This window comes from Artibeus jamaicensis, unplaced genomic scaffold (genome assembly GCF_021234435.1).
Source record: "Artibeus jamaicensis isolate MK-2021 breed Jamaican fruit bat unplaced genomic scaffold, CSHL_Jam_final contig_793, whole genome shotgun sequence".
In the NCBI taxonomy this organism is placed as follows: domain Eukaryota; kingdom Metazoa; phylum Chordata; class Mammalia; order Chiroptera; family Phyllostomidae; genus Artibeus; species Artibeus jamaicensis.
The window spans coordinates 11,975,707-11,993,461 of NW_026521975.1; the positions used below are offsets into that span (position 1 = coordinate 11,975,707).

The 17,755-nt window shown below is 43.9% G+C and overlaps 1 protein-coding gene across 1 annotated transcript in view; it reads left to right on the plus strand.

The window, feature by feature from the left end:
- The window catches only part of SLC12A8 (solute carrier family 12 member 8), a 157,154-nt gene that overhangs the window by 10,049 nt on the left and 129,350 nt on the right, over positions 1-17,755 (plus strand). The gene's annotated exons all lie outside the window — the stretch shown is intronic.

Genomic DNA, 17,755 nt, shown 5'->3' on the forward strand with positions numbered 1-17,755 from the left:
CCTTGACTCTTTTCTGTTTGGCCATTATTTGCTTTCTTCTGGGCCACTTCATTGATTTGAGTCCCAGTTTCCTTTTCATCTCTATGGGTTTTCTGTGGAATTCCATTCATTTCCCTTAGTTTAGCCTTCATATGTTTCTCTAATTTGTGGCTATAATCAACCAGATCTGTTAGGAACCTGATGACCAGTGTTTTAAACTGTGCGTCTGAGAGTTTTGCTATTTCTTCGTCGCTTAGATTTATCTCTGGGGCTTTGAGGTCATCCTGCGACATTTTTGGTCTGTTCTGGCCCTTTAAATGTGAGAAGCGGCGCCTTGGACTCCCAGGTCGCTGGGTTGTGACGCAGTACGTGGGGGCGTGGTCAGAGCGGGGATATGGCGGCGCCCTCTACTGCCCCAAGCCACGGGGACCGCCGGGCCGGTCCAAGCGCCCACTCCCTCGCCTGTCCGCTCGCCCACAGATAGGCAACTGCAGTCAACACGCAGCACCGCCTCCCCACTGTCTCCTCAGCAGTCGCTCACGCTCACCCGGTGGGTTGCTCGGTCGCTCACTAGGTCCAATCCTGGGTTTGGAACCCGTGCGCCTGGATTCGCACGTCTGGATTCCGCGCCTGGGTCCGTCCAACCGGAGTCCTGTGCAACCCCTCACGAGACGCCGGTTTCGCCCCTTACCGGTCGGGCCGAAGAATTTGTTGTTAGCGGACTTCCGAAAAGTTCAGTTTTCCGTGTTCTGGTTGTGTTTTCTGATGCTCATATTTAGTTGTCCCTAAACTTGGTTGTGTGAGAAGGCACGGCACATCCACCTATACCTCCATCTTGGCGGAAGTCTATTTTAATACCGTTTTCTTTAGCTGTGCAGAAGCTTTTTATTTTGATGAGCTCCCATTTGTTTATTCTTTTCTTTATGTCCCTTGCTCTAAGAGGCATATCACTAAGAATGTTCCTGTGTGAAATATCTGAGATTTTCCTGCCAATGTTCTCTTCTAGGACTTTAATAGTGTCACAGCTTATATTTAAGTCTTTTATCCACCTTGAATTTATTTTTGTGTATTGTGTAGTTGGTGCTTGAGTTCCATTTTTTTGCACGTAGCAGTTCTCCCAACACCATTTATTGAAGAGGCTATTTTTACTCCATTTTATGTTGCTGCCCCCTTTGTTGAATATTAATTGACTATAGAGACTTGGGTTTATTTTTGGCCTCTCTGTTCTGTTCCATTGGTCTATGTGCCCGTTTTTATGCCAGTACCAGGCTGTTTTGATTACAGTGGCCTTGTAATACAGTTTGGTATCAGGTGCAGTGATCCCTCCTACTTTGCTCTTCTTTCTCAAAATTGCGGCTGCTATTTGGGGTCATTTATGATTCCATATAAATTTTTGAAGTGTTTGTTCAATATCTGTGAAATATGTCATTGGTACTTTAATAGGTATTGCATTGAATCTGTAAATTGCTTTGGGTAGTATGGACATTTTGATGATGTTAATTCTTCCAACCCATGATCAGGTATATGTTTTCATTTGTTTGTGTCTTCCTTGATTTCTTTCTTCAGTGTTGTGTAGTTTTCTGCATACAGGTCTTTTACCTCCTTGATTAGGTTTATTCCTAGGTACTTTATTTTTCTTATTGCTCTATCAAATGGGATTTGTTTCTTGATTGCTGCTTCTGTTGTTTCATTGTTGGTATACAAAAATGCCTTCGATTTCTGGATATTGACTTTGTATCCCGCTGTTTGGCCGAATTCATTTATTAGGTCGAGCAGTTTTTTGGTGGAGTCTATAGAATTTTCCACATACACTATCATGTCATCTGCAAACAGTGACAGTTTTGTTTCCTCCTTTTCAATTTAGATGCCTTTTATTTCCTTTTCTTGCCTGATCACTGTGGCTAAAACTTCCAATACTATATTGAATAGAAGTGGTGAAAGTGGACAACCTTGTCTTGTTCCTGATCTTAGTGGAAAAGCTTTCAGTTTTTGCCCATTGAGTATGATGTCAGCTGTAGGTCCCTCATATATGGCCTTTATTATGTTGAGGAGTGGTCCCTCTATTCCCACTTGGCTGAGTGTTTTTATCATAAATGGGTGCTGTACCTTATGAAATGCTTTTTCTGCATCTATTGATATGATCATGTGATTTTTGTCTTTGCTTTTGTTCATGTGATGTATTACGTTTACTAATTTGTGAATATTGAACCATCCTTGCATCCCTGGGCTGAATTCCACTTGGTCATGGTGTACCATCTTTTTAATGTATTGTTGGATGCAGTTTGCCAATATTTTGTTGAGGATTTTAGCATCTATGTTCATCAGCAATATTGGCATGAAGTTTTCTTTCTTTGCTGTGTCTTTATCTGGTTTGGGGATTAGGATGATGCTGGCTTCATAAAAAGAGTTTGGGAGTCTTCCATCATTTTGGATTTTTTGGAATAGTCTGTGAAGGATAAGGGTTAACTCTTCCTTAAATGCTTTGTAGAATTCTGTGAAACCATCTGGTCCAGGACCTTGTGTGTCAGGAGTTTTTTGATTACTGCTTCAATTTCATCTGCTGTTATTGGTCTGTTCAGGTTTTCTGCTGCTTCTTCATTGAGTTTTGGAATATTATATTTTTCTAGAAATTTGTCCATTTCACCTAGGTTTTCAAATTTCTTGGCATACAGTTCTTCATAGTAATTTCTTACAATCCTTTGTATTTCTGCGGTGTCAGATGTAATCTTTCCTCTTTTGTTTTTGATTGTTTATTTGGGTCCTCTTTCTTTTTTTCTTGATGAGTCTGCTTAAAGGCTTATTGATTTTGTTTATCTTTTCAAAAAAACAGCTCCTGGACTCATTGATCTTTAGAATTGTGCTTTTAGTCTGTATGTCATTTAATTCTGCTCTGATCTTGGTTATTTCCTTCCTTTTACTTGCTCTGGTCTGTGTTTGTTGTTGTTCCTTGAGTTCTTGTAGGCATAGAGTTAGGTTGTTTGTTTGGAATGTTTCTATCTTTTTTAGGTCGGCCTGTATCACTATGAACTTTCCTCTCAGGACTGCCTTCATTGTGTCCCATAAGTTTGGGTTGTTGTGAATTCATTTTCATTTCTTTCTGGAAACTTTTTGATTTCTTCCCTAATTTCATTCTTGACCCATTTATTGTTTAATAGCATGCTATTCAATGTCCATGATTTTGAGTGTTTTGGGTTTTTTTCCCTGGGGGTTGGTTTCTAGTTTCAGTCCCTTGTAGTCATAGAAGATGCTTGGTATGATTTCAATTTTCTTGAATTTTTTGAGGCTTGTTTTGTGTCCTATCATGTGGTCTATCTTTGAAAATGTCCCATGTGCATTTGAAAAGAATGTGTATTTAGCTTCTTTGGGATGAAGGGCTCTATATGTATCAGTTAAGTCCATTTCATCTAGGGTGTTGTTCAATGCCACAATATCTTGTTGATATTTTGTTTGGAAGATATGTCCATTTTTAACTGTGGGGTGTTAAAATTTCCAGTATAATTGTGTTGCTGTCAATAGCTTTCTTGAAGTCCTCTAAGATTTTTTTATATATTTGGGTGCTTCTGTGTTGGGTGCATATATATTTCCAATGTTTATGTCTTCTTGGTGGATTCTTCCCTTGCGTATTATGAAGTGACCTTCTGAGTCTCTTTTTTTTTTTTTAATCATATTTTATTTTATTTATTTTTTTTTAATTTTATTTAGTTATTTTTCAAGTACAGTTTTTTGTCTATTTTTCCCATCCCAGCCTCCCCTGCCCCTTGCTCCCCACCTCCCTCCCATTTCCCTGAGTCTCTTTTTATGGCCCTTGTTTTGAAGTATATTTTGTCTGATATGAGTATTGCTACCCTGACTTTTTTTTTTTTTCCTGTCCATTTGCTTGGAAAATTTGTTTCCAGCCATTCACTTTTAGTCTGTGATATTCTTTTTTCCTGAGGTGGGTCTCTTGTAGGCAGCATATGTATGGGTCATGCTTTCTTATCCATTCAGCTATTCTGTGTCTTTTGATTAGGGCATGTAATCCATTTACGTTTAAGGTTATTATTGATAGGTCCTTGTTCATTGCCATTTTTGTACCTGTGTTCCTCTCTGTCTCTCTCTTTTCCTTCCTTTCCTTAGAGCAAGTACCTTTAGCATCTCTTACAGAGATGGTTTGGTGGAGGTGTATTCTTTTAGACTTCTTTTGTCTTTGAAGCTCTTTATTTGGCCTTCTATCTTGATTGAGAGCCTTGCTGGGTAAAATAGCCTTGGTTGCAGGCCTCTGGTTCTCATTACCAGAGAATATTGGAATATTTCTTGCCATTCTCTTCTTGCTTGGAGCATTTCCATTGAGAAGTCAGCAGCTAACCTTATTGGGTCTCCCTTATATGTTACTTCCTGTTTTTCCCTTGCTGCCTTTAAGATTCTCTTGTTGTCTTGGAATTTTGCCATTTTAATTATGATGTGTGTTGAAGTGGGCCTCTTTGGGTTCCTCTTCATTGGGACTCTCTGTATTTCCTGGATTTGCATCACTTTTTCTCTCATCAAATTAGGGAAGTTTTTCATCATTACTTTTTCAAACAGGTTTTCTATCCCTTGCTCTTTTTCTTTTCCTTCTGGTATCCCTATTATACTGATATTATTAAATCTCATATAGTCTTATATTTCTCTTAATCCCTCTTCATTCTTTCTGAGCCTCTTTTCCTTTTCTTGCTCTTTCTGTGAGATGCTTTCTACTTTGTTCTCCAACTCACTGATCCTATCCTCTGCTTCATCGATCCTGCTTTTGATTCCTTCCACTGTGTTCTTCAGTTCAGAAATTGTATTCTTCATTTCCTCTTGGCCATTATTGATAGTTTCTATTTCCTTTTTCATGTTGATATAGTTTGCAGTGCATTCATTGTAGTTCTCCTGTAGTTTCTGGTAGATCATTGTGAGCTCATTGAACTTCCTGATAACCAGTGCTTTGAATTCAATATCTGATAGCTGACTTGCTTCTATTTCATTTAGCATTTTTTTTTCTGAGGCTTCTTCCTTTCCTTTCATTTGGGGATTGTTTCTTTGTCTTCCCATTGTTTGTGAGACTCTTCTTGCTAGCCTCAGCTTCTTAAATTGATCTGTTCTGGCTCCCTGGGTTTATGGCGTGAACTTCTGTGATAGAATACCTGTGAGATTCAGTGATGTAGTCTCCTTGATCTCCTGAGCTCACTGGTCTTGGGCTGTCCTTTAAGTTGGCTCTGTGTTTGTCTTTGAGTTTTGATTGTTTTGGGGTCTTTCTTTTGTGGGTCCTTCCCACCAACTGGTTAACTGATGGTCACTCTGTCCACCACCTCTTGTAATTTGTTGTGCTGGTGAGGGCGGGTTGTGTTGAAGCTAGTTCTTCTGTGTATACAGGGTTTCGAGGATTCTCTTTTGCTCTTGTTCAGTTGTTTTTACTGATAGTCTCTCCAGTATTTAGTTGTATTTCCAGATAGGTCCTAAATTGAGGTTTGTGTGGTTTCCACTCTCTCCTTCACCTTCTTCTGTTGTTATCTGTTGGTGGTTCTTTTATTGCTGGGTTTACTCTTCCAGTGGGTATCCTGGTGTTCACCATTTCCATCTACTCTTTTGTTGTGATTCGTTGGAGGGGAAGGCAAAATGGTTTAAGACAGCAGGAGAGTATGCTATTTACAGTAGCAGGCAATAGAGAAGAGATAGGAGATCCTTTGACTATGTATAGTGTTAACCGTGATCTTCAACTCAATTAACCACTTTTAAGAAAGGATGGAAAGAAGTTAAGACTCTTGTTGGGGAGGGAAGGATTGTGAGTTGCATCCAGAAAGAAGTGAGGTTGTGGGAGGTCAGATTCTGAGGTAAGGTGAGAGTAAAGGATAGTAAATAGGTGTAGTGCGTGAGAGACTAGAATTAACCAGTGCAGTAATAGAGTTCAGGAAACTATAAAGTGGGCTAAGATTTGGGACGGGTGTTGTGAAGTATTTACAATTGTATGGAACAGCTATTATTTACAATAATATTCAAGCAACAATCATATGACAGAATCTATGTGATCTGGATAACATGAATAGGGAGTGTAGAACTTTCAGTAGTGTGTTAAAGAAACACAGTGACGGGAAGGATAGTAAATTAGCAGTACACTATGGAAGAGAGAAAAGGGGAAACCTGTCAAATGATACAATATAATGAGCCAAGGAAAGAAGACTATACAGAAAGGAGTACAAAAATACTATTAAAATAAAAGATGTAAGAATAATGAAAAAAATAATAATACAAATATGCAGTAACTTGTAGTTTCTCTACAATAGCAAAGTGAAATTTGTCTCACTGTCTCAACTGTTGGGATGACCCCTCTTTGGGTCCAACTCTGGTCCTTTCACAGTTCCAAGTTTTTTGTCTCACTTGTGGGTTAAAAAAAAAAAGGCAGGAGAAGGAAGGAAGAAAAGATAAAATTAGAAAGAAAGGAAGGTGGAATAAGACAAAAAAGAAGGAAAGAGAGAAAAGAGGTATTGAAAGATAAAACAATAATAAAAATTAAAAAATAAAAGATTACTTAAAAAAATAAAAGATTACTTTAAAAAAAAACAGAACACCTCTTGTTGGTTTCAAACTGGTCAAACTGGTTTTTATGGTCTTGCTGGCTGCAGTAGGCTGAGGGGCGATTGATTGGTGTGGCCTTTCCCCTTCCCGATGTGTACTCCGCCAGTCTTTCAAACCTCTCCCAAGAGGTAGACTAGCTTCTCTCCAGGGCACTTTATGTGGGGTACCCAGGTCTTCTTCAGAGTGCTGTTTCCCAGGGGGTTATTGCTGTGGGCTGGGGTGCAGGCTGCCTTGGTCCTGAGGGTTTGGGTGAGAACCCTTCCCAGTGCTAATGGGGGAACGCAGGGCCTTCCACGCAACCTCAGGATCACTGCCCAGCTGGGTGGGGAGTAGGCCCAGCGGCTCTTACAGGAGAATCCCCCAAACAGTTTTACTTTTTGAGAAATTTCTCCTACTCAAGCCGGCTGCTCAGTACAGCCCAATTCTCCAGCCAGATCGGTGACTATCAGGATCAGTACATGTCACTGTGGGACTTTGAACTCTCCCAAGTCAGTGACCATAGATTCCGTGGGTGATCATGGCCCTTGTGTGTTTGCCTCTTTGTCCTTATTCCCCTCTCTGCAACTTCAAGCAAAAAGGTCTCTCCTGCTGCTGCTCAAACTCTGCTTGGCAGGGGAGGGAGGAGGCAGTTGACCGGGCTCTCTCCCAAGGAGTCTGAGGTAGACCCAGCACCAGTGTTGGGCACTGGGCACCAGGCCTTGGGCTACAGCCGCCCTGGTCCCCGTGCTGGTCCCTGAAACCTTATTGTCCTGCAGCAGTCTCCTTACTGTCTGGTTTTTCAGTGTTCAATACAATGTTTGGTCTCTTATTTTCATGTATGCTGGGGTACTGTTGGCTGTTTGCTCTGTTTCTTCGTAGATCTTCCAGGTTTTTCTCCCGTGTGTAGGGGGAAGTGGAATCTGCTCCCTCCTACTCTGTCGCCATCTTCCAGGATCTAATATGATTCTTAAAATTGTGTTTTTTTCCTTCTGAGTTTAAAACCTGAATCAAAAGACTGTTGCGGTGTGCTTTAGAACAAGTTGGCATGAAAAGTCCTTGGAGGCAGCACTTATTCACACTTCGATGCGTTTCTAGTAGGATAATGCTCAGCAGTTTCCAGCCTCCAGAGAAAGGTCCTATTTACAATTCCTTTGTTTTATTTTGGTGTTTGAGTGTTTGCTTCCTCACATGGACAGGCATAAAGAAAGAGTAAAAGATATAGAGTAAAAACCTTCTGTGTAAAAAAACCTAGTGTTCTTATCTTAGTCTCCAGGTAGCTTGTAAATCACACTCGCTTGTAAATCACACTCGCTTTGGTCAGCAGTTAGAGAGTTCAGGTGCTAACTGATGAACTTGAGGCAGTGGTGGCCTAGCAACACTCACTACACCAGAAATAGTTATGTCTGATCCACATGATAACTTCAGTCTTATGTGAATCCCAGGGTTGATAGAATTTAACTTAGAAAGCCATGACTCATTTTGAGTAACTTTCCCTTTTTATTTTAGGCAATTATTAGTAAAGAACAGCAAAAACCCAAAGCAAATTCTAATTTAAAAAAAGATACGCAAATTTTAATGGCAGACATTAATTTTACAAAGGGCTTCTCTATCATTATCTGGTTATGTAACACATTTTAAATGTGATTTAAATCACAGACACCTTTTCGTGAATTCATCCACTGCTTAAATGAGGTTGAGTTTGGAACAGATTACTAATGCTAGGTCAGCATTCTATTTTTAAAATGTTTCTAAAAATGTGATCATTTAAATATTTTTAAATAAAAATAAGTTACTGTTTTATTATAGAAGTACTCCATGCACACAGTAAAAAACGTTAAACACCAGAGAATGGCCGGGAACAAGAAGCCTTCTTCCCCTTCTTTTTCACCCCCATTCCCGAGAGACAGTCACTGCCAATGGTTTCTGGGTTTTGTTTTCCCTCAAGGTGATGGTTATAACTCAATAATATATTAATACCTCAATTTTGTGACCAAATTACCAATTTATTATCAGTTCACTTAGTACTTCCTGAAATGAAGACAGGATATTGGCATATTTACTCTTTCTTCCTTCTTTTTCACTTCCTTTCTAATGTTTTGTTAGTTGGATTATTATTTCTACTTTGTCAAGGTTTATAAAATTTATATTTTTCTGCAATTATAATAAACATTTCTGTTCACCATAGTTGGTTATAAAAATTTTTTAACTCTGTGAACAGAGTGTACGTGTCTAAATTAACAACCAGGCGACATTTTGGACTCGTGGAGAAGAAAACACGGTCTCGTCGTTGGAGCAGCAGGGTCTTCGTGTTCCCTCTAGTGCGCCCGGTTCTCGTGCTGCTGCTGTTTCTCACACTCCATGTAACCTTTTTTGGCGATTCTGTTATCCTTCGTGTAATGGTAATTTTTTTTCACATATGAATTAGTGGTAGTAAATTACTCCTTCCTTTTCTACCTGTGGAAGTGTGTGAGGCCAATCTTTTTGCCTGTACTTCAAAAAAATATTTTGCAATAGATCAAATGCAGAAGTGGATATAAGAATCCAGTTGTCTTCTATCAGGCCAGATGGTGAAAAGATTCGCAAAATGTGTGGTAAGGCCTCTGTTTTTACTAAACAGTTATTTTTTTGCTGGTTTTGGAAAATAGTTATTTTTCATGGAAATATGGCATTTGTTTTTAATAGATGATGGGTTTATTACTATGTTTAAATGATTAATATATATTTTAAAATATCTCCCTTTAAGTTTCTAAAATACTCAATATTAATAGGCGTAACACACATAAGCAACAGCTCTTTGGAGTCCTCAATAATTTTAAGAACATAAAGGGGTCTTGAGACCAAAAAGTTTGAGAATGGCTGCTCTAGGCACTAAGTATGCATTTTAAACTTTTTTTTTTAATTTATTTATTTATCTTTAGAAGGGAAGGGAAGGAGAGAAGGAGAGAAATATCAATGTATGGTTGCTTCTGGTGCATCCCCTGCTGGGAACTGGCCCCTGCTGGGAACTGGCCTGCAACCCAGGCATGTGCCCTGACGGAGAATCGAACCGGGATCTTTTGATTCGCAGGCCCGTGCTCAATCCACTGAGCTATACCAGCCAGGGCTGCATTTTAAACTTTTAACACTTTATTTAGAGTTAATATTTTAGCACTTCAATGTAAAATGTAGGCACCTGGCAATCACACAGGCCCTTGGTCACAGCGTCCTCCCCATCTTTTGTTCTCTCGGTGCCACGTCTGCAGGATAGATCGCTCAAAGTAACGTTCGTCTGCGTCCACTTCTCCGACCCGCAGCCTCTGAGCCTGAGCTGCTTGGGCGCCTTGGAAGGCAGCTCCTCTCTCCTTTGCTTCTCCCCACACCCCAAGCCCACTCACAGGAATTTCTCCAAATGTCTGATCTGCTGGTAGCACTTGTTTTTTTTTTTCTCCTTTGTAGTTATAATTATGGCTTTGTGCTTTAAAAAATATCTTTTCTATCATTTTCATGGTAATTTGGAAGTTAGAAAAGTGCTAGGTATGTTTATTGCTCTACTGGTGTGTCTTACAGATGGACCCTCTATGCAGACAGAGAAAAGAAATATGATATAAATACACACATCCCTATTTATTTAGCTCTCTATCATTCTATATGTATTAGAAACTGTACACTTAAACTGATATCTCTAATTCCAATTCATCACCCCAGTATTTATTCTTCTCTTCTCTTTCCTTAGTTGTAACTCCCTTCTCCAGCAGTGAGAAACTTGACCCCTATTCAATATACCGGGGTGGGCGCAAGTAGGTTTATAGCTTTGAGTAGGCGAAATGCAGTTTGTTCTTGTACTATTATTGATTAATTACTGTATTACTTTCCAACAACTGTCAACCTACTTTTGCCTACCCTGTATTTTCTTAATTGCTCGACCCTGTAAATCACAGAATGTAGGTTCTGAATTGGTAACTTCCATCCCTTAAAAAAAAACCACCAAAATTTCTATGGGATTCCACCAATTTCTACGTAGAATCGATTTCAATTTGCAGTTATTTCCATCTCTGGACTGACGGCACATGGCCGCAGTGCTCTGTCCAGAAGTTCCTGCAGTCCTTTCTCCCCAGCTTCTGTGTGCTCATGTTATCCTTGTGAATTGGTTAGGTTAGTGTGCGTTGTATTTTAATTTTTATCTCTCATCCTATTACCGTGATTTGAGTTTGTTTTATTTATTTTTAATTTTTTAATGAAAACAAGATTCATACATATGCAGATTGAAAGATACAGACTGATTTTGTTTTGAGTATGTAAAATATTAATGTGATTCTAAAAGTCAAAACTAGTCAGTATATAAGAATTCTTTCTTCTTCTTCTTCTTCTTTTTTTTTTTTTTAACAGTGGAGGCCTTTTGCTTTTTCACACTTCTCACACCGTGAACTCACTGGCCAGGGCTCTGGCTGCCCAGGCTCCTTCCCTTGGTTCTCACACCCACTGCGGGGAGCAGGCTGGTGCTTTGGCGGAACCCAGGCGCCTTTCTCTTTGGCTTTTTCCTTTTTCTCAATTTTTCCTTCACACATTTTAGGAAGCTATCTTGGCTCTGAGAGTGCCCAGTATGCTAAATACGTACATTAATTCTCTTGGCAAGAATCTTGCCCTTAACTCATTTATTCACAACAGCGCCCACTGCGAGCTGGGCGACACTGCAAACGCTTCCTGCTTTGCCCCGGTGACATCTGTGGGCACTGCTTCTCGAACAGTGCCCATCGCCTTGATGTCTACAATATCACCTTTCTTGTGGATCGCATGAATGTGGCCAAAGGAGCTTCTTCCTGTTTCCTAAAAGGCTGGGAGAGCATCCAGTGGGCGCCTTTCCTCTTTCTCTTTGTGTTAGTCATTTTGCAAATAACTGGAAGTTGGCAGTTCTGGCCGAAAGGCCGTAAGAATTCTTAAACAGATACAATATTGGCGGGTCCACCTAGAAGAATAAGCCGTTTGCAAAAGGAGTTTTAGCTGGTTTGCCTGTGACTGAGAGAGGGCGTTAGGGTCCATGTTTGAGAGAGCCTGCGTCCCCCAGGAAACGCTCTGCGCTTTTGCCAAGGACGCTGGTAGGGGATTGGGATGCTCTTGATCAAGTGGCTGTGGCGTCGCTGCTGCGTGGCTGCGGGATTTTGCCATTTGGGGGATGGTATCAGATGTCCAGAGCCCTGTGTCTTTGGGCTCCAAGTTCTGAAGGGCTGCTCCGTGAGGAAGGAGTGGTGTGTGGTCCTCGGAGGCAGAACTCCGGCAGGGATTTCCCATCAGCAGCGTCAGTGTTTTCCTGGCGTCTGAGGGTCTTGCCACCCCTGGGCCTCTGTGGCTGCTTGGCCAGGTTACAGGAGTTTTCCACCCTTGGACTGGGATTTGGATGAACAGGCTTGGAAAAACCACAGCTCAGCCATGCAGGGAGTACTGCTGGGAGGCACTGGCTTTCGAAGACACCCGCACTGCCACGAAGAGCTGCTGCTTCTCGGAATGACTAAACCAGTACTGACCAAGGGGGCTGCTGCCCAGAGCGGAATCCCAGGAAACGACACTTGGACCACGCCCCGCAGGTCCTCACCTCCGTGGTCGCTGCACCAGTGGGTGCAGAGCGCTCGCCCGCGCTGTTCCAGAACTGCCTGGCCCGCTCGGGCAGAAGGTGGAGAGGCAGCTTTCGGGGCTGCGCTATAGAGCGGGCATTCGCCTCAAACACGAGGACGAGGCAGCCGGGAGGATAGAAAATACCTCCTCACAGGACCTCTTCTCTTTCTCTTCCTCCTGAGTTCCCTGCAGACAGCCTTGCTCACATTTAAAGTGGTGCGTTGCACCGTGGCTGCGTGGCTCAGTTGGCGGAGTGTCGTCCCGAACACAACGTTTCTGCGTTTGATCTGCGATCAGGGTGCGTAGGGAGGCAACCAGCAACTTTCTCTCTCTCTGTATCTGTCTTTCCCCCTTCCTCACTCCCAAAATCAATAAAAGCATATCTCCAGGTGAAGAATTTTTTAAAAGACTTAAAAATAACAGAAAAATAAAATCGCTTGTTCTGCTTCCTGCTTACAAAAAGCTTTCCCCGGTACCATCTCGTCTAGCTGCGTAGACTCTGCCTGAGGCCGGCGCGCAGCCGCAGCCGCCTGCCTCTCATTCAGTTACCGCAACTGGGCTCCGGCCCAGGCCCTGTTCGGAGCCAGAGGAAAGGAATGCAGTGCTCACTCTCCCACTGGCTCGCAGTGTAGCAGCAGCTTGGGATATCTTCTGGTGCGTAATTAATAATTAAATACTCAGCTTTCAGAAAGCAAACTGCTGGCTCGTGCGTGTCTGCTCCAGGCAGGGCCAGGCTCTGCAGGTGCCCCGTGGGAGGAAAGGGCAGGCCCAGTCTTGCTTTGACCCGCTCCTGACCTGAGTGGGTAGAACCAGGTTTCTCACCTGGTTTCTTTTTCTCCAGCTGCCAAAAGAGGGAAAAGGTGTCATCCTGTTATCTCACATTTCGGATGTATTCATTAAGGCCTGGCAGGTGGCCTGTGGGAGGTGGCTGTTTCTGAGAAAGGGTCCCAGGCAAGAGTGAGCACACACCGCAGACTGAGGCAGAACTCCCCTTACTCAGCTCCGCTCAGTGGACACAGAAAGCCGAATGGCTGCCTCCTCTGGGTGCCTGTCAGGTGCAGTTTTCTGCCTTTCTAGGTGCCCTGCTCAGTGTAGAGATTCTCTATTCACAGGAAAAAGACTCCCACCTTTATTTTTTTTAATGTTTTATTTATTTATTTTTAGAGAGAAGGGAAGGGAAGGAGAGAGAGGGAGAGAGAAGCATCGATGTGCGGTTGCCTCTCACATGGCCCCCGATGGGGACCTGGCTGGCAACTGAGGCATGTGCCCTGACCGAGAATCAAACCAGTGACCCTTTGGTTCGCAGGCCCGTGCTCAATCCACTGAGCTACACCAGCCAGGACAGACTCCTCGCTTTAAACTAAAACACCCACCCGGCTGCCATGGTGTTTCTGTGTGGGGGGCAGGCCCCTGGGCTCAGGGGGATGAGGGCCTGCCTCTTGTCTTGGAAGCTCAGGAAGGAGCGTCCTAGTGGTGAGCAGCATGGAGGCGTGCTCACCGTGTCCAGGCTCCAAGCCCTGTGCCCCTGGAACCTGCCTAGCTCATCCCTGCGAGGAAAGAAAGGACCCTGGTCCGCGAGCAGTTCATGGCCTGCGTTCTGAGGGGCCTCTTGGCTCCCTGCTCTCCTCTATTTTAGGCCCCACCTCTATCTTTTCTTAGTCCCCACCTCTGCTTTCCAGTAGATGCTGTGCCAGGCACAGCACACGCTGTATTCCCATCTCTTCCCCCATAACCTCTTCTGTGTCATGGAATGTCGAATGGGGCTCTTGTTGTTTCAGAATTGATGACTGGGGCCCAAATTTGAGGGCAAGGAGAATTTTCAACATTTTGGACCAGACCTCTCCCCGAGGGCTTAACAAGCCAGCCCAGACCTGACCCAGCTCTCACCTACTGTTGTCCCGCTGTCCCCCCTCCCCTGCCCTGGGCGATAGAGACCACTGGGTAGAGATGCAAAGGGGGAGTCTGTGAACCATGGTCTTTGTGGGAGGGCATGTTCCAGGTGAGGGGGTTCCTTACCCTCCCACAGAGGAGGCAGTTGGCTGTGGGGTTGTGTGGAGGGGGAGCGGCTGATGGCCCGGCCTCCTGCGGGATGTCTGCTAGGGTCACAGCCCCCAGCCCTGCCCTTTCCCCCCAGCCAGGGGCTAAGGGAGCTGCAGAGAGCACCAGGGCAGAGCCAGAGCACGTTGTGGAGTGGCTAGTTGTGATACTGTGATTTTTAATAAGAACTACATTAGATTTTCATCCCAGTTCCTAACACAGAGCTCCTAAAAATTCCTGGAATTTTCTAAGTGGTAAGAATGATAAAAGTGGCTTGATATTCATAACAAACCTATTTTTACCACCATTTGGTTGATGTTAGTGAAATAAATGACTTTTGGAGAACACCTGAGGATGGTGGCTGGTTAGGTGGCCAGGGCGACCAACCATGTGATTAGAGGGTTGAAACTTCAGGGGAAGGGGGAAGGGCTGGAGGTTGAATCAATCACCAATGGCCAATGATCTAATCAATCAAGTGTATGTAATGAAACCTCCGTAAGAACCGAAAAGAACCGCCCCCTCCAGCTGTCATCCTGCTCTCCATCGATGAAGGAAAATGGGATCATCGCTGGGTGAAAAGGCAGATCCGTTTTCAATTTTTGAGCTATCTCCATACTGCTTTCTACTGTGGCTGTACCGGTCAGCATTCTCACTAACAGTGCAAAAGGGTTCCCTTTACTCCACATCCTTGCCAGCACTTATTGTTTGTTGATTTATTTATTCCTGAGTTATATCCTTTTGTAATCACTGGTACCCTAGTAAGTCAAATGTTTCTGTGAGTTCTGTGAGCTGCTCTGGCAAATTAATCAAACCCAGGGAGAGGGTTGCGGAACCTCCAGTCATTAGCCCGCGGGTCAGAAGCTGAGGTGACTACTTGGACTTGCAATTGGCGTCTGAAAGGAGGTGGGGGACACAGTCTTAAAGATCTCAGCCCTTGACCTGAGTGGTCTAACACTGTCTACGAGTAGATAATGTCAGAACTGAGTTGAACTGTAGAGCATCTGTGCCTGAGCATTGCTGGCTGTGGCGTGATTCTGGCACCAAGCCCAGCCCCACACTTTGGAATTGGTGTCAGTGTTCCAGACATGGCCCCACTGGTCGCCATAAAAGGTAGCTGGTTTGAGTCGTCTAGATAGTACCCCCCTAAAAGCTTATCTCTGGAGCAGTAGCAAGAGACTGAGGGCATCCTGTAGGTATCGAGGCTGGAGAACATGGCAGAGGAGGGAGAGGAGAGAAGAAGGGGGTACCGAGCCGGCGCTCCCACGCTGGTGTCTGGAGGCAGCGCGTCAGTGCAGAGAGGCACTGCCATGCTGCCTCCCTTCACTGTGTCTATTTGGCATTTTATTCTAGGGGTTTCTGTCCCAACGTCTGTCCCTTTTTCTGTGCTTTTGTTTCTCTCTCTCTCCTCTCTGGGTTTATATCAGTCTCTCTCCAGGGACTGCAGTGTTGGGGTCAGACTCGGGCTCTTCCTGAGAGTCTGATGAGCAGCCTCTATGAAGACTTAGTTGTATTCTTCTGTCACTTGGTTGGAAAAGGTGGGCACATCTCGAAATAGACTGTTGTGGTGTAGAGACCAAACCCAGTTCACACCATTTGTACTTCCATTCTTGCGCTTAAGCGTCTCCCAGAGTTTCCTACTTCGTTCGCCTGTGATCTACTTCATTCTCACTTTAGTGCTGATTTAACCTAATCTGACTCTGACAAACAAATGCATAAGCAAAGCAGTCTTCAGAGTGAAAATACAAAGTCGAGGATGAAAGAGGAATAAAGTGTTGAAAATCACAATGGGAGTTTTAGGGATAGGGCATATGTGTTCACAATTAAGCAAATTCTAGGATATTAGAAATTAAAACCTAGAAGATTTTACAGATTGAAATTTAGGAGAGAGGAGGACAGGTAACCTGTGGTTACCCGGACTTCTGCAGGGCAAAGTCTAGATTCCACGGCCTGCACCCGGGGATTCAAATGCCACCGTGGACTTGGGCAGGGACATCTCTTCTCCCAGAATCTCTCTCCTGGGCTATAAACAGGGCCCCTCTCCCTGCCTGCTTCCTAGGAACATTGTTAGACTCAAGAGGGGATTGATACGGAAGCTGAAAGCACTTTCCAAATCACTTAGTGGCTGATGGTATTATTATTACTGTTTCTAAAGAAAATAGGCCTGTAACAAGCTGTGGGTAGTAAGCTGAACAAAGCAGAGACAAGAAGTTGGGCCACATCCTGAATTAGGAGACCAGGATCTTGGCAAACAATCCTACATTCACCGTGCAGGGCCCTTGGCACCGTTCGTTCAAGGACGAGAGGAAGTTGGCAGGGTCCTAGCTTTGAGTCATGGTCACGGTTCTCACAGTTACTAACTTTCAGGAGACTCCTCATTTGTGGCTTGTGAAAGGCAGATGAACAGAAATATGCACAGACGAAAGGACTGCCAGCTGCGGTCAGGGACTGACAGGGGCCACCAAGGAGTCCCCTGCCCATCTGTCCCTTGTGGCTTCAGTGACATCCCTGATTTCTTGGTCTGTGGGTGTGTGATATAAAAGGGAAAAAGAAGCTGGGAGCCCCCCTCTTTATTTTGACCAAGTACAGTCGGCCTCAGCCTTTGGCCCGGGATCGTGGGCACCTCCATGGTTCTCAGCCAGTGGGGAGCCAGGCCCCTGTGGCTCTGACCTCAGATTGTTTTCCCGGCACTTGATTTTCTGCCCTTTGCTGTGTTTGTAGATCACGTACACACACCCACCAGGTAGACTCACTGCACACAGGGGTTCATTGTGGGTCTTGGTGCTGCCCCAGGTGAGGTTGAGGTCACTGCTGTGGTTGTCGAGGGCACTGCAAGACTCCACTGACGACTGAATTTAGTTACTAAGCCTCTGCAAGGACAGTTCACAGCATGAGTTGCTCCTGGTTTTGTTTAAGATCATTTTAGTATTTCCACAAGGCTTCGTGTTTGTAGTAGTTTCCATTTGAGCATTCCGTAAATGCCTTTGTTATTTATGAACTGGAAAAATGAGGAAGGTATCTGTTTAACTACTTATTAGCCTCTGTTCCTAGACAACTTGCCATATGTTGTCTCAGAATCCTGGAAGGGGGCTTACAGATCATCGTTATCAGCCCGTGCTTGGTCAGGAACACAGAAATTTCTCCGGGTTTTTGAAACGGAGGAAATTTAACATGGAGAATTCATTATAGAAGTGTTAGAAGGATCAGAGGAACAAAAAGTGTGAAGGAAGGTTACCCAAAGATTAGGAACTGATAGAAGTGCTGTCTCCCAACCCCCTCCCCAGGACTGGAGCGCCACAGGGGACAATGGCTCATGAACCCCTGCCTGACCTGGAACCAGAATCCCACACTCACTAGAAGTGGCAAGAGCACTTTGACCTATACTCCAGAAGCCAGAACTGTCACAGGGCCCCGCCTACCTTCAGTGAGACTGGGAAATGTAGTTTACGGAGTGGCCAGAAGAAAAGAGGACAGATTTGCTGAAGACTAGTCTCTTCTTCATATGGGTACAGGAATCACTGCTGTTAGGAGAGAACAATGACCCTTTTGCAGATTCAACCTTCAAGACTGTGTCTGTGTACATATGAGCCTGACCTGTGGGCCTAAG